Here is a 14,131-nt window from a genome sequence, read left to right as displayed (position 1 = left end):
GGTGTGGTCATTTGGCACAGCAGTCATGTCACCATGTGGTATGCCCCCATCTCATATCACAGTGCCTGGTTTATATTGTGGCTCCTATTAAGCTTCCTGATCATACTATGGGAGGCAGCAGATGACAGATCATGTGGGAAAACTGGATGGGGTTCTTGGCTCCTGGTTTCAAACCTGGGCCAGCCCTTGGCTATTGTAGGCATTTGGGAAGTAAACAAATGAGTGAAAAATAACTCTCTCTCTCTCTCACTCACTCTCTAGCTATTTCACTATTTTTCCTTTCTATTCTCAATTCCTTATACTTCCATATGAACTTTATCATCAGTTTATTAATTTCTTCCAGAAAGCCACAGTGAGTTTTCTTTTCACTAAATAAATGTATTGAGTAACCATGGCAACTATATGAAAGAGTTGTATTGCAGAATTATATGATAAGGAATATGATGTCTTGTTTCCAATGATGAGGATTTAATGAAAGTCCCAGTGGGGCATTACAAGTAAAGACAAAGGAAAACTTGTTCAAAGACACAAAAAACAAATTAACAAACATTCATTGAGCACTATTAGTGTCCTATGGCTTCTCACAGTTCTGGCACCAGAAGTCTGAAATCCATTTCAATGGGTTGAAATCAAGGTGTCAGCATGGTTGCACTCCTGCCAGAGGCTCTGAGGGAGAAGTCCTTCCTTAGCTGTTCCAGTAGCCTTCCAGTGACTACTGAAATCACTTGGTTTTTTGCCTTATCACTCCAGTCTCTGTGTCCACTAATCACATTGCTTTCTCTTTGTGTCAAATCCCTTTCTGCCTTTTTTTTAAAATAAGGGTGCTTATGATTGCATTTGTGTCCCACCCAGGATAATCTTTCCATCTCAAGATCTTTAACATAACCACATCTATAAAGATCACTTTCCCATGAAAGGTAATACATACTGTTTCCAGGTATTAGAACCTTATGTCGGCCGATGCTGCAGCTCACTAGGCTAATCCTCCGCCTTGCGGCGCCGGCACACCAGGTTCTAGTCCCGGTCGGGGCACCAGATTCTGTCCCGGTTGCCCCTCTTCCAGGCCAGCTCTCTGCTGTGGCCAGGGAGTGCAGTGGAGGATGGCCCAAGTCCTTAGGCCCTGCACCCCATGGGAGACCAGGATAAGTACCTGGCTCCTGCATCGGATCAGCGTGGTGCGCTGGCTGCAGCGCTCCGGCCGCAGCGGCCATTGGAGGGTGAACCAACGGCAAAGGAAGACCTTTCTCTCTGTCTCTCTCTCTCACTGTCCACTCTGCCTGTCAAAAAAAAAAAAAAGAACCTTATGTCATCGGGGACCATTATTCAACTTGCTACCAGAACCCACCAGACATGTTCTTGTGCTTGCTTTTACTCAGTCCACACAACTAGTTCATGAAGTAATTACTGTTGTTCTGATTATGCAGGTAAGACCACTGAAGTTTAAGAAGTTGGGTGACTAACCCAAAGGCACATACAGCAAGTGGTGGGGATTTGGTTCAAATTTAGGGCTTTGATAAGGTTTGCACTGAATCTGTAGATCAATTTGGAGAGCATTGCCATCTAAACTATATTAAGTCTTCCTATTCATGAACATGGGATATATTTCAATTTACTTAATATCTTTAAGTGATGTTTTGTAAGTTTCAGTGTACAAGTTTTGCTCTTATGTTAAATTTATTCTTAAATATTTTATTATTTTTATGCTATTATAATTATTTTCTTAATTTCATTTTATATTATTCATTACTAATTCAGAGAGATATAGTTGCTATCTCTATGTTGATCTTATTTCATGTATCCTTGCTAAATTTATTTATTAGCTCTGGTAGTTATTTTGTGGATTCCTTAAGATTTTTATGTTATAAGATCATGTCAACTGCCAATAGAAATTATTTTGCTTCTTCTTTTTCAATTTGAATATTTTTTGTTCCTTTTTTTCTTGCCTGTCTGTCCTGGCTAAAACATTAAATACAGCGCTGAATAGAAAGCAGCAAGAGCAGATGCCCTGGCCTTTCTCCTTATCACAAGAGGAAAGCTTTCAGTCTTTACCATTGTATGATATTGTTTCGTGGGGTTTCTGTAGGTGACCTCCACCAGGTTGACAAAGTTCCCTCCTACTCCTATTTTGTCATGTGTTTTTATTATAAAAGGGTGTTAGATTTTGTCAGATACTTTTTTATGTCCACTGAGATTATCATGGGGATGGGGATGGGAGGTTGTCCTTTATTATGTTGATGTGGGGTAGTACACTGATTTTTGTAGTGAAATCAAACTTACATTCTTAATAAATCCCTGTTGACTGTGGTTATTATTCAGTTTTATTTGCTTATTAATTCTATTTGCTTGTGTTTTGTTCAACATTTTGGATACTATATTGTAAGAGACATTGGTCTGTAGTTTTGTTGTGGTATCTTTTTCTAGTTCTGGTATCAGGATAATAAAGGCCTCTTAGAATGAATTGGGAAGTATTTCCTTATCCTCTATTTTGTTAGAGTTTGTGAGGGACTTATATTAATTCTTTAAATATTTTATATAACTTAGCCAATTAAGCTAATTTTTCTTTGTAGAAAGCTTTAAGTCTACTAATTCAACTGCTAAACTAGAAATGGAAATTCTCTATTTCTTTATCACTTGGTTTTGGTAGTTTGTGTTATTCTAGGAGTTTGTTCCATTTCATCTAAATATCTAATTGTTGTATATAGTTGTTCATAGTTTCCCTTATTCTTTTAATTTCTGTAACATTAGTAGTGATATCCCATCTCTTCCTTCTGATTTTAGTAGCTTGTGTCTCTTTTCCCCTAGCCAGACTAGCTAATCTGAAGCCTTGTCAATTTTGTTAGTCTCTTGAAAGAATTAACTTTTGTTAAAAATTGGCTTTTTAAATAATGTAAAGTGGCAACACTGCAAACCATCTTGCCAGTATTGTATGCTGTTGTTGACCTCATTTTTTGAGTGAATTTCCTCAACTAATCCTGTATACTTTACATTCTCTGACTTGAACAGCTAGTAAAGTCCTTGCTCTGTTAGTGTTATGCTCAGCCAGTGATTGGACAGAAATTCCCTCACACTGGTAAGACTCCCACTCCTTGTCAAAATGAATCCATGCATAAGTTGACGGGCAAGCCTTCAGAACTCCAGCAGTTTGCAGGCCTACCTGTGATTTCACGTCCTGCCATTGCAGTTTCAAAGAAAGCCAGAGGGGAGAGATGGGGGCTTTCTCCAGTCTTTCCTGGGCTAGCCGCCCTAGCCTGCTCATGAGTATGCCCTTTTGTATCTCTAGGAATGGGTCAGAGGTTTTCAGACCCCTGTGGCCATCTCATTCCTTAGATACTCACTTGGAGCTTTTGAGGTGTGGGACCAGACTCTTGTGTTCTCCAATTGGTATTGACACCTCAGGCAAATAGGATTTCCTTTTCAATCAGTGTTCTGGGGCTAGGATGTTTCCCACTGAGAAGCTCCCAGTCTAGTCAAACAAAGACAATTCCTGTGAATGGGGCTTTTCCAGAGAGTGCCAGACGGGCAAATCATGCTAATTCCCTGGAGATGGGACTTTGCAAAGCTCCAGACCCCCTTTTCCTCCTCAGTGACTGCCAGGCTGCTGGTTTTAAAGGCTATCACTGAACTTAGGAGAAGAAATAGGAATAGGACAAGATAAAAATGCCACAAAATGGGGCCAGCACTGTGGCATAGCCGGTAAAGCTGCCACCTGCATTACTGGCATCTCACATGGGCACCGGTTCGTGTCCTGGCTGCTCCAATTACCATATAGCTCTCTACAATGACCTGGGAAAGCAGTAGAAGATGGCCCAGGTCCTTGGGCCCCTGGACCCACATAGGAGACCTGGAGGAAGATCCTGGGTCTTGGCTTCAGATCAGCCCAGCTCCGGCCATTGTAGCCACTTGAGGAATGAACCAGCACATGGAAGACCTTCTCTCCACCCCCACCCCACCCCACCCCCGCCTCTGCTTCTGCCTCTCTGTAACTCTGCCTTTCAAATAAATAAATAAAATCGTTTCTAAAAAATGTCATGAAATGGTGCCAGCATTGTGGCACAGTGTGTTAAGATACCACCTGCAGCACTGGCATCCCATATCAGAGCAACAATTCCAGTACTGGCTGCTCCACTTCTGATCCAGCTTCCTGTTAATGCACCTGGGAAGGCAATGGAAGATGACCCAGAATATTTGGGCCTTTGCCAGCTATGTGGGCATCCAGGACAGAGTTTCTGGCCCCTGGCTTCACACTGGCCTACCCCTGGCTTTTGCAGCCATTTGGAAAGTGAACCAGCGGATGGAAGATTTCTCTCTTTCTCTCTCTCTCTCTCTCTCTCTGTCACTCTGCCTTTCAAATAATTAAGTGGATAAATAAATCTTTTTTAATGCCACACAAGGCTATTCTTAACAAATTTCAGCATTGTTTCTATCTGTCCATTCTCTCACCTGTCTTACGACATACCAGAAATTCTTGCATGGGCTTGGTTTATAATTATAACTGAATGAATTTAAGTTGCACTTGTTTTCTTTCATCCTCTGAGGTCTCCTGCATAATCAGTCTATTGAAAGGCTGTGGTAAAAACATCTCATAGGGTTGTTGAAATGACGAAATGAAATAAGATAATGTGCATACAGTCCCCAGCCCTATGCCTGGCACACATCAGCAGCTTACTCACGTGGCTGACATCATCATCATGCTCTTCATTGTGGCTTCTTCCCAGCGAGTCCTTCTGCTGGGCAGTGTTCCCTTCTGGGAACCCAACCAGAGACCTTGAAACTTTTCTTTCCTTTTTTTTCTCATTGGCCTTTGGCTCAAGTCCCTTCCCACCAAGAAAAATAAAAAATAAAAAAACAGTGACTAACTTCTAATGAATTTTTTCCCTCTTTTATCTGTTTCCAAGTCTCAGACTCCGTGAAGAAGTATAGCTGGGTGCCGGCCCAACACCGGAAGTGATAATATAATTTTCAACCCAAGATAAACTCAGGGTAACTTTCCTCACAGCTGCTCAGGCAGTTCAGGGGCAAGGCATCCTGTGTGGAGGAGACCAGGAGGTCACTGGGCTGCTGAGCCAGGACTTGCGGAGGGCCACTGCTCCAGCAAAGCAGCTAACTCTGTCTCTTCATCAAACTGCCTTAGGGAATGTAGAGAGATTAGATAAGAAGGATTTCCCAATCCCAGGGGGAAGAAATCCAAAGTATTGAGGGTTGAGAAGCCAAGCTCTTAAGTCTCAATCCACCCTCATCACTCAACAATCCCCTCTGTATGAATGGGGTGTGGAAAGCTGCCAGTTACACCAACACTTGTGAATATTGGCAAGACCTGCATCTGAAAGCTTGTCCAGCCAGCCATGAGCTCCTCGGTCTGTGTGTTAGTCCTGCGTGTATCTCCAACCGTGGCACAGCACCTAGCACATAGTAGGTGCTTAACATCTACTATGTGTATTAAAATCAGCAGTGAAAGTCTCTGTCCTGAAAGCTTTTCTACATAGAAGATGAGAGTTTCTTCATTCGCTTAACCCATTTGTAGCAAGTCTTTTCTATGTACTAGGCTTTTGGTTAAGTTGTTCTTAAAGTCCTCATTCTGCTTCATTGATATTTTTCCTTCCTGCATTTGTTGTTTTCATATCAGCTTCTACTATAGGTTCAACATGTCACTAGCCAGTGATGCTGGGCAAATTGCTAACTTTTTTCTGGGCCCCAGGTTTCTTTATTTGCAAACTGAGGAATTTGAGCTAAATGGCTTCTAAGATTTCTCCTGACTGAATTTGATGACTAATTCAGTCCATTTACCATTTTCTCTATGATGGTAAGATCTCCCATTGTTCTGAGTGTCATGCAATTTTCTCTGAAAAATTTCTCTCTGTCCTGAGGTGTTGCTAGTCCTCTTTTGTCTGCCACATGTTTCCATCATACCCATCTCAGGCAAGATCTTGTTAGAGTCAGTCAATGAGAATGATTTTATTGGAGAACTTGCAGATAAACTCTTTTTCTTTCTCTCTCTGTAACTCTTTCAAAATAAATAGGTAAATCTTTAAAATATAATAATAATCAGTATGACAACATGGCAGAGTTTGAGGTGACATATTTAATATCCCCTTTTATTCAGGGTCTCATTAAGTCTCTCTCTCTCTCCCCCCTCCCAACTTTTTTTTTTGAAAATCTGATGTTTGCCACATCAGTTGAGTCTTCCTTCGCATGTAACATGTGATGTGGTGTGATACCATTTTTTAAAAAGATTTATCTATTTATTTGGAAGTCAGAGTTACACAGATAGAGAAGGAGAGGCTGAGAAAGAGAGAGAGGTCTTCCACCCACTGGTTCACTCCCCAGATGACTGCAATGGCCAGAGCTGCACCAATCCGAAGCCAGGAGCCAGGAGCTTCTTCCAGGTCTTCCAAGTAGGTGTAGGGGCCCAAAGACTTGGGCCATCTTCTACTGCTTTCCAGGCCATAGAAGAGAGTTGGATAGGAAGTGGGGCAGCTGGGACTCTAACCGTTGCCCATATGGGATGCCCACACTGCAGGCGGTGACTTTACCTGCTACGCCACAGCACCAGCCCCAAAGTCTCTGGTTTTTATAATCAGTGTCAGTGTTGATAATTTCATCTCATTGCTTTGCTCTCTTTATCTCTGTGTCTCTTTCTCTCTCTCTCTCTCTCTCTCTCTCACACACACACACACACACACACACACGGACATTTCAAAAAGTTTGTGGAAAAATGGAATTAAAAGATGAGTTTATTTTGATGTAAAAATTGTAAATCTATGCATAGTTTCTTCATAATACATATTTTCTGTGAACCTTTTGAAGTACCCCTGTACTCACACATGGACACATTCACCTATGCTCCAAAAGCAACAACTGAGGTTGTTACTGGGCAGCACTTTTCAACTGTCTATTAGAACCACCCAGAGAATTCTGTAGATTCTCTATGCTCAGGCTCCACCCAAGATGAGTTAAATCAGAATCACATAGAGTGGTGCCCAGGCCTGGTATTTTATTAGACCACTCCAAGTGATTTCAAATTTCAGGAGTATACTCTCACCTCCCCCTCCTCACCTCCTCACTTCCTCACCTGAACAGCACTTGCATTAGGCTGCCCCGTTCTGCTTCTCTGTGCCAACACTATATTTTCGATACCAGGAGATATGAAGTTGCAGAAACAAGGATCCAATCAGGAAAGCAGAACCACCTCTTGATTATTAACACAGGGAACTTAACGTAGGGAACTGGTTATAATTCAGTCAGCTATGAAATTTTCTGAAAATCCAATCAAAGCATATTGCTGCCACATCAGAAAAACAGACAGGAACCTAAGCAACACCTAGGCTAGAAAGACAAAGAGATGACATAGTTTTACCCAAGCCTAGAAGTACAATCATCTGTGAGGCCTGGAATGATGGCAAATCTGTTCTGTGTGAGCTGGAGCCTTGGAAAAATGCTGAGGTCATCACCCAAGGCAGAAATAAAGGGGAGAAACAACTTGGCCTCTGCCTTCTTCCCCACATCTAAATGCCAGCCATTGTCTCCCACTACAGGAACCCTACAAGAAGCTGTATGACATGGGGAGCCTGTGAACTGCAGCCTGCAGGGGTCATCTCCCTTATGGGAGCTGAGCAGAACGGAAGAATGGCAAGACATGAATCTGTGGGCAAACAGGCCCAGCACCAGCACCAACACTCCAATTTGATTTTCAGGTCATTTGAGTGTCAGGCATAGAGGCAGACTGGGGGAAAAACTAATACATTCAAAGTTGCTATCCCTGCCCAGTCATCAGGTGGAAACATTCAGTGGACAGCTTGGGTATGGAACAGAGGCCTGGGGCAAAGGTCAAGTTGATAGGCAAGGCATTGAAGGTGATGAAATCCCCAAGAGAAACAAGAATAGGATGTCATTTCAAATTTGTAATGCTATTTGTAATGTAAAGAACATTTTTCTTATCTCTTTTGATCTTACAGCTGTCTGATAGCTTTGACAAGATAGCCTGATGTTTTGGTCTCCTGTTTAGCAAAATGGAAAAGTTGATAAATGATCATGCCTACTCTCTTTCTTACCATCACAAGTACTTTTTAATTGTATAGAAGGAGCCTCTGAATCTAGTCTTCAATATGTATGAACTCTTTTTTTTTTTATTCTTATTAGATAAGCAGAGTTAGACAATGAGAGAGAGACAGAAAGAAAGGTCTTCCTTCCATTGGTTCAACCCCCAAATGGCCGCTACGGCCGGTGCGCTGCACCGATCCAAAGCTAGGAGCCAGGTGCTTCCTCCTGGTCTCCCATGCAGTTGCAGGGGCCCAAGCACTTGGACCATCCTCCACTGCCTTCCCGGGCCACAGCAGAGAGCTGGACTGGAAGAGGAGCAACCGGACTAAAACCCGGAACCCATATGGGATGCCGGTGCTGCAAGTGGAGGATTAACCAAGTGAGCCATGGCGCCGGCCCCTATGTATGAACTCTTGAAAGTTAAACACAGAAGACTTCTAGAAATTTGCTTCTTGAGACTCTAAGGAGAGAATATGCTGTGGTAAACACATACTAAGTGCTACTCCATGCCAGGCACCTTTATAAAACATGGTACAAGGATGGCCTTGTTGAATGCTTTAGAGTGAGCACTATTAGGTCTCCATTTTACAAATATAACATCTCACATAAGTAGACACTGCGGGCAAGCTGGCAATGGATTGAAGCTTTGCTTTGAGCCATGGCAGGTGGGCTTCTGAGTTCAGACTTTAGCCACTCTGCTATATGGTCTCCCCTTGTTATGGGGAGGTGATCAGTTGATGAAGTCCTACATGTATTGCACATTTCATCACCTTAATGGTTTGGCTGCTGAAAAGACTCAGCTCTCAAGCAGCAAGAAATATAGGACAGCCACAGCAGGAGGTGTAGATATGCAATGCAGGAGGCCCAAGGATCTCAAAAACAAACTTCTTTGCACAGGACATAGTTTGTCTGCGGATCTCAAATCCTTGTTGTCATGCACAGGAAACACTTGGTTTCCAAGCAGTACCACATCAGTTTGTAGTGGAGGTCTCTTAAGTAGAGTGGTTGTATAGACACATCCCAGTGGTGTGACACACCTCAATTGTTAAACCCCAAAGACTCCACTGAAGCCAGATGCAAATCATAAATCCAATTACTATTACTAATTAACGCTGACCAGCCAATATAGCCTGCCCCAAACAACTTGTAGACTCCTAGGTGTCTTTAGTAAACGTATTCTTAATGATTGCCAATGGATAGTGGTGCTGAAGGTTAGTTTGGGTTCAATACAGGGAAGCTGAGATTAACCTATGCTATCCAGATCTCTTAGCCTTGTTTACTTTGTCAGTCAGGAACTTGGACATTAGTGAAGTAACCCAAATGCAGATACTTGCTATTAACACTGGAGGTATGGTATTTTTATGGCCAATTTCTAATATCCCTTTTATCCACTACTTATTGCAAAACTGACTAAGTATCAGTCCTATGTGTCCACATCACACACTAACTTTCCCTAAAGCTTATTAGAATAAAAATGGCTGTGTCTCTAGAGAAGTGCTATTCATTAGAAACATAATGCAAGCCACATAAATAATGGTAAACTCACTAGTAGCCAGATTTTTAAAAATTAAGATAATCAAGTAAAAATGAATTTCAATATGTATTTTATTTCACCCAACATACCTGAAATATTGTCATTTCAACATGACACCAATATAAAATCCATTCCCAGCTTTATTGAGATATAATTGACAAGTGAAAATTTGTATATTATTAAGGTATACAATGTTTTGCATTTTATGTACATTATAAAGTGAGTGTTATAGTAAGATATCTTATGTTCTTTTTTTGCAATTCTCTAAAATTTGGTGCATATTTTGTACTTATAGTACATCTTAGTGCTAAATTTCATCAGAAGTACTTGATCTGTTCTTATATTTTATAAAATTAATGATTAAAAACATAGATTCACATTCCCAATTTGTTTTAAACATACTCAGTTTTCTAGTAACCTAATCTAATACCAAAACATCATTTTTCTTTAATAGTCACATCCACATTGACAAACCTGCTTCCTCATTTTTAGAATTGATTCATGCTTGAATAACAAACCTATCAGTTTCCAAACTATGGCTATCAAATTTTAAGGTATGTTACATAAATTGAAAAGCAACACTAAGTATTCTAATTTTTCTTGTACTATCAGCATTACAAAATACTATCAAATTTTAAAATAATTGCATATTGATTCAAGTTAAACTATAAAAATTGTGATTATTGATTTGCATTGTGAGGAGCATCTACCACAACATATATTCCTATGTTGTGTCTACCTGGATTAGAGTAGTAAGCTATGCCCTTTCTTATACCTGCAGGCTTAGCCTGTTCTTGTAGTATGTGGTATCAACGAGAAAACGTAGCTCAGACTGCCTTTTATTTTTGTATTTCATGATTGAGTGTTTGGCAAGCATCTCGTCTTGGACTGGAGCTAACAGTACAGTCCATCTTTCTAAAGCTCTTCCAAATTCAGTCAACCAGCACTGGAAAAGAACACAAAATTCATGGAGTTCATTGTTTTGATTTTTTTTCAGCATTTCTATAAACCAGCAATGATTCTGTGTGCACACAGATGCTCGTATGAAATAGTTTTAACAACTGTATCCATGGCACTTTTCACAAACTCTGCTTCAGAAAACTGAGTGCAGATCTTGTCAGTATGTGTCACACAGTAGAATATGGCAATAAGGGAGCCATCCATATTGATTTTAAATCCCACTAAGTTTAGAATTTTCATCTGACTGGAAAATGACACATTAAGATAGAAACTGTTTTCATACCTAGCTGAAATTCTTTGAAAGATACAAAAGATTTAAAGTCTGATGGTGTGGGATGAGAATTAACATTTTTATGGATTTTTATTCATTTACTTTATTTTTAAGGGAAAGAGTTTATTGGAGGAAACACAGCAGACTGGAGGGAAGGGGCAAAGAAGGAGAAAGAGAAGGAGAGTGTAAGAGAGAGACAGAGGTCAGGAGACTGAGAGGAAGAGAGAGAGAGCCACGTGTTCAGGAACAGATTTTAAAGATTTATTCATTCACTTAAAAAGCAGAGTTACAGAGAGGCAAAGGCAGAGAGAGAGGTCTTCCATCCTCTGGTTCACTCCCAAATGGCCAAAACTACCAGAGCTGGGCTGATCCAGAGCCAGGAGCCAGGAGCTTCTTCCAGGTCTCCCACGTGGGTGCAGGGGCCCAAGCACTGGGCCATCTCCTGCTGCTTTCTTGGGCCATTGCAGAGAGCTGGATTGGAAGTGGAGCAGCTGGGACTCGAACCAATACCCACATGGGATTCTGGCGCTTCAGGTGGCAGCTTTACTCGCTATGCCACAGTGCTGGTCCCTCTTTATGAATTTTGAAGCTAAATTTTAAAATAAAATGTGCCCGAAGTATGTCATTCTTTTTTTTTTTTTTTTTAAGATTGATTTATTTATGTATTTGACCTGCTCCGTTTCCAACCTGAGCCGGTTCACCCCTCCTTAGGCAACCTGGTGGTCCCCCGCTCCCAGGAGGTCACCATGTTGATGCCAAACTTAGTGCGGACACCCGATCGGCATAGCGCATGACAGCCCAGAACTCCTTGGACTCAAATGATCCTCCAGCCTCAGCCTCCCAAGTAGCTGGGACTACAGGCGCGCGCCACTGCACCCGGCTTATTTATGTATTCGAAAGGCAGAATTAGAGAGAGAGATCTTCCATCTACTGGTTCACTCCCCAAATGGCTGCAGCTATCAAGGCTAGGCCAAGCTGAAGCCGGGAGCCAGGAGCTTCTTCTGGGTCTCCCACATGAGTGTAGGGACTCAAGCACTTGGGGTATCAGATCAGAAGTAGAGCAGCTGGGACTCAAACCAGCGCCTTTATGGGCTGCTGGCACTGGAGACAGTAGCTTAAGCTGCTGCGCCAGAGCACCGACCCCAGTCATTTCTTTTATCTCATCTAAAGCTAAGGAAAAGTACCTATAATTTTTCAAACTTTGAATCAATTGATCTTTCATTTGTTAGAAAAATTTTTCTGTTCTATAAGCTACCCATACCTAAAGCAATCATTTCTCTTTCCATCTCTTCATGTAAAAGTAGTTTATAGTTGTTCAATATTACAAGCCTAGATTCTGTTAAAAGTGTGTAAATATTTTTGTAGGACATTTAATTCTGACTTCAGGTGACTAGTTTCATTTAATCTTTTTTTCAAAGTTTATTTTTATTTATCTGAAAGGGGGAGACAGTGAAACAGAGAAAGAGAGAGAGAGAGCGCTTCTATCTGGTGGTTCACTCCCCAAGTGCCTACAACAGCCAGGGCTGGACCAACCTGAAGCCTGAAGCCAGAAGCCAGGAATTCCATTCAGGTCTTCCAGGTGGGTGGGAGTACTTGAGCCACTGCCGGCTGCCTCGCAGAAGGCACATTCGCAGGAAGCCAGATCAGAAGCAGAGGGACTGCATCCCAGGTACTTCAATATGGGATCTGGACATTGCAAATAGTAACTTAACCTGTTGTACCAAAGTGCCCAGCCCCGTTGGTTCTTTTTTGACTATTAAGAGGGATCATTTTTTTTTACATCAAAATCACTATGTATTTACTGAAAATACCTCTTTAATATCTTCTACTTTATTATTTCTAATTTTTTAACACACCAAACATTTTTTTGTTTGTTTGGCTCTACCCAGTTGATATTCATCATGAAACTTGGCACGGATTTTGTTCCAGTCTCTTTTTTTCCATTATTCCGCTGTTTTGGGGGGATTTTCTTTGGCCAAAGCACTACAGAACTCATAACTTCTCCAGAAAAGGACGTGTTTGAATCAGTTTTCTGTTTAGGGCTAAAAATAGAAATTCAGAAAACAGGAGCAGCAGTCAGGATTTCAAAGCAGTATCCAGCAGGCTACATTTCCTCTTGAATTAAATGAGTGTGTGTGTGTGTGTGTGTGTACATGCACGTGTGATTGTTTGGGTGATCATCCTGATTAAAGAGAAAGGGTAAATTGCAAAGAGAAACACCATGAAGTTGCAAAGTAAAATGTTATTCTTTTAGATTAGAGTTAATTTTGAAATGGTCCATGGCTCTAGCAGGCAGATCTGCAGAGGTTCATGACAATGGGAGGAGGCAGCACAGCTCAAATATCTGCAGCCCACATAGTGGAGCAGCCAGGGAGGGCTGTGGCTCCTGGCCCAGTCTGCAAATAGCTGCGGGTACCTGACTGTCCTGGGAAATCTTCCTTGCTTTTATTATTATTATTATTATTATTATTATTATTGTGGTAAAAATATGCGAACATAAAATTTGCCATTTTAGGCATTCTAAAGTGTGTAGGCTGTGTGACTATAACCAGTATCCAGTTTCAGAACATTTTTATCAGCCCAGAAAGAAACCCTGTACCTATTAAGTGCTCACTCCCCAAACTCTCCCTGTCCCCAGTCCCTGGCAATCACTAACCTGCTTTCTATGCCTGGATTTGCCTATTGAGAACATACAAAAGCCAATGATTGCAGCAGCATTTTTCCAGAATGCCAATGGCAATGATATAGATAGACTCATATAGAATGTGGCTTCTCTCACCAAGCACGGCATTTTCAAAGTCCATCCATGTTGTGGCCTCTGTCTTCCTGGTGTTTGGAAGCTTCTGAGAGACTTCCTGGCATAGTAACAAAGTGCCTGACGTTAAAGCCAGGCCAACCTGGGGGTAAAGCCCCACCCACCTTTAGGCTTCAGTGTCTGGAGCTGGAGCTACCACATGCAAGCAATGAGGCTTTGAGTATTTGGAAGGGGTCACCTGCTAATTCAAAAAATACTGAGCAGCCTCTGCGTGGCTTCAGGGTGGAGTGGTGGGCAGTGTTGTGCAAGTTCTCTGTCCCCTTGGAACCTGGTCCTAGGGGAAGAAATGGTCCAGAAACATGGAAACAAATGAGGAGATGCTAGGGTGGTGTGTCAGAGAGTGATTGGGTAAGAAAAGGGCTGCTTTAACTGCGTGGTGAGAACAAAGGTTTTCTCCAAGACTGACCTTTGATCTGACCTCTGAGGAATGGACCCGGCCAGCCTTGTGGAGAGGTGGAGTAGAAAGACTGTTCTAGACAACAGAACAGCAAAAGCAGAGGCTCTACTGTGAGGA

The 14,131-nt window shown here is 41.7% G+C and overlaps 1 protein-coding gene and 1 non-coding gene across 4 annotated transcripts in view; one reads left to right on the top strand and one right to left on the bottom strand.

Annotated features, from left to right (window-relative positions):
• ROR1 (ROR family WNT receptor 1) overlaps window positions 1-14,131 on the top strand; it is a 420,372-nt gene that overhangs the window by 291,947 nt on the left and 114,294 nt on the right. The gene's annotated exons all lie outside the window — the stretch shown is intronic.
• On the bottom strand, window positions 11,386-11,683 carry LOC149125681 (signal recognition particle RNA). Its single transcript, XR_016211453.1, has one exon.

Source organism: Oryctolagus cuniculus, chromosome 7 (genome assembly GCF_051225735.1).
Source record: "Oryctolagus cuniculus isolate XC-2025 breed Fujian yellow rabbit chromosome 7, ASM5122573v1, whole genome shotgun sequence".
In the NCBI taxonomy this organism is placed as follows: Eukaryota; Metazoa; Chordata; class Mammalia; order Lagomorpha; family Leporidae; genus Oryctolagus; species Oryctolagus cuniculus.
Note: the sequence above shows the minus strand (reverse complement) of the source record. Positions and strands in the feature narration are given on the sequence as shown.